Raw genomic sequence first — 3,362 nt, forward strand, 5'->3', positions numbered from 1 at the left:
CATCGCCATTTTGAGTTCACTTTCACTCAATCCAGCCCAAGTATAGGGAAGATCAGAATATCCCAAGTTAGAGTAAAATCCAAAATAGGAAACAAACTTCCAGGGTCGGTTTGTCTGCATATAATAACTCACAGTTCAATTTAAGTTGCAGCGGTGGCGGCGGCTTCTGGCTTCGCCGAAGCGAAGGCGTCCTGGATCGTGGAGAATCCTCGGGGCTCCGGAGGAGTTCTAACCTACATTGTCCACATAGGACGACTCGGGAACTCAACTCCTACCCCGGGCAGCTCACCGATCCCCTTATGCCCAGGGGAAAGGTATCAAGCCGTTTGACAGCTGATGCTTGCTGTCAAAACGGCTTTTACGCGAAAACAGGCGGGAGGCAGCTGTCGGCTGCGTCCGACGAGGTCGCCTGCACACCGGAAGTCCCAGAGGCCATTATTCTCATTTCATGTCTTTATGTGTGGCCCTTTTGCTCAAACTTGGATCTGTTCTACAGGTAGTCTTTGACTTATGACTGGTCACTTAAAGACCATTTGAAGTTACCACAGACTTCCTCAGAACTACTTATGACCTGCTTTGGAAATTTTGATGGCTGCCCACCTTACCCCATCCCCATGGTCACATGATCACATTTTGGATGCTTGGCAACCAATCTGCATTTAGGGTCATTTGCAGCATCTCACAATCATGTGACCACAATTTAAGATATTTTTTTTGCTGGTAATCAGCATTTACTTTTAATTTTTGGCAAAAAAATGACCATTGGGTACAATGTATTATCCCTCCCTCTCCCAAAAAAGGTGTAAAATTGGGTGCAGTCACATGGTGATCCTGATCCTTTCCTAAGTGATATTCTTTTATGTCTTCCCTGAAGCTTCTCATCAGACTGATGTAACATGGTCATGCATCATGGGTGTTAGTTTCTCCTAATGAACCATATGGCTCTTCTTTGAATTTCCCAGGTTTTTTCCTTTTTTTTCCTTTTAAAGTACGGGAGAATGTTTCTGAGGAGAAGGATCTGATCGAAGTGGGATAATTGTTTCTTGGGATTTGGAAACTCTGCTTCTGTCAAAGCTGTCAAACTGTGTGCTTTCCTATAGCAGCCACATCACAATGCTGAGTTACATTCAGCGTGGAATCTGAATTTATAGCTAGTTTTCCAGATCCTCCTTCCCCACCCCCCTTTGTTTTTCTCTTTCAGCAATTCCTAAAATTGCTCCCTGTCATTTAAAAATAAGTTTGGCTTATATTGCACTTTTCATGTATTTCTGCCTTTGTACAGTCAGAAACTGCAACATTAATTTACACCAACTGGAAAAAAATGGAGATGCAAAATATATATTTAGAGACAAAGAGAAGTTTTGGGGTTCTCCAATAGCATCAGCTATTAGACCTTGCCATATGCTAAATTAAATAAATAAGCTATTGGACCTGAGCAATTACTTAGTAATTCATTTGTTGCACCAAGCCTCAAATATTCAGACTTGAGAAATACTGGGATAGGTAGTTTCACTTAATGGAATAAATGTACACATCAAGAAGCAATAAAGTTAGAAGAATAGTGTTTTTAGTAAGAATTCTGAAGGATGGTGCTTGCATGAGACAAAAACAAAAAAAATTCTATTGAAGTAACAATGTGATAGAAAGCCTAGTTACTTATTCTGATAATTAGTGTAGGCATGGTCCATCCTCATATATCAAGAAGAATCTGAAATGAAGTGGAAGTGATGACAGTCCTGAGAATATCAATTTAATCCATTCCATTCCATCAGTTTAATTCATTCCAACAGACAGATCTTTATGTCAGTTCTGATGATCTGCCTTCCAGTCTCAAGGCCACGAAGAGAAAAAAATATCAATAACTCAGAATGGCAGGAAAAATGCCATACAGACCTATACAGAGGATTTGAGTGTTGAGTACAGATCTATACAGAGGATTTGAGTATTGTGTGCTTCAGTAAGTAGGTCTTCTGTGTATATATGTCTTCATTGAAATCAAAAAAATAATCTTGTGGTGCTATGTCTGTGAAACCTCTGCTGAAAAACCAATTCCTGAATATAGAACTAGGTGTCTGGAGAATGAAGATTTACTGCTATGTCTAGTTTGAAACCCGAAAAATACATTCTTTCAAATATGGTGTCAACGCTGCTAACATCGGATGTTCTTGCTTTGACAACAGATGGAAATGCAGCCATTTTCTCTATTGCTTTTAGAATTAGTTGCTGCTGGGAGGGGGAATAGGGATGAGAGTCCAGCTAGTCATAACAATAATAACTTAGTCGTGGGAACCCAAGGACATTGGGCCCAGAGCTGATAGTGTTTTGGCAGGCGGGAGGACTGGGGAGAAAGCCCGTGCTTCAAGCTAATTGGGGAATGTGATTTATGACTGTTTATTGGAGGAGGGAATTGCACTTTGTTACTTTGTATCCAAGTGAGGGGAATTTAGTTTCTGGTTTCAACTATGTAGTGTCGATACTTTGTTTCTCTAATAAAAGATTCTTTAAGGTAAACAATGTCTCGAAGTTCTTTTGAAGAGTTTCATCTGTCGGAACCATGACATATGGTATACCATCTGAGAACCACTTTGGTGTAGCGCAGCGGTTCTCAACCTGTGGGTTGCGACCCCATTTGGGGTCGCACGACCATTTCACGGGGGTCGCCAAACCACTCCGTCCACCATTTTTTTTGCCCTTTTCCTTAGCTGTGCTACTCCCTGTGCTTGGCGGCAGCCTGCATGCACGAACTTTACCAAATGTGCCCTGCAGGAGGCGTGTGAAGAGCGCAGGCGCAGAGCAAGGCCCCACCCTCCCCAGGGATTCATTTCAGATTTAGGCGGCAAAAGTTTTTCTCGCGCAGAGAGGAAAAACAATTGCGGAACACTCGGGAATCCCTTGCAAGGCACCAGGTACCTTGGTGCTTATTTCCTAATGCCTTCCCCCCCCCGTGTTTTCTGCTCCACCCCAAATTCGCCTCTCCTTCCACTCTCCGGCGCAGGTCCGGGGGTCGTCAGCTGACGGGCGCAGGAGGTAGGCGCCGCGGCGGCCTCCCAGCCACCTGCTTCATGCAAGCCCTTGCAACTGCTCCAGCCGAAGAAGCAGGTGGCTGGGAGGCCGCTGCGGCGCCTACCTCCTGCGCCCATCAGCTGATGACCCCCGGACCTGTGCCGGTCAGCTGAAACGTCCGGCAACGCTTTGGCCGGTGCGGAGGGCGAAGGGGAGGCCGCTGCAGCGCCGAACTCCTGCGCTTGTCAGCTGGGAGGTCTGGCGACGTAGCTGGCTGGCGGAGGGCGATGAAGAGGCGGCGACTCCGCGGGCGGGGTCCTGCCTGCCCACCCGCCCCATTTGTAAAAGAAAAAGTCAGG

Source organism: Protobothrops mucrosquamatus, unplaced genomic scaffold (genome assembly GCF_001527695.2).
Source record: "Protobothrops mucrosquamatus isolate PMUCROS unplaced genomic scaffold, P.Mucros_1.0 scaffold337, whole genome shotgun sequence".
NCBI lineage: Eukaryota > Metazoa > Chordata > Lepidosauria > Squamata > Viperidae > Protobothrops > Protobothrops mucrosquamatus.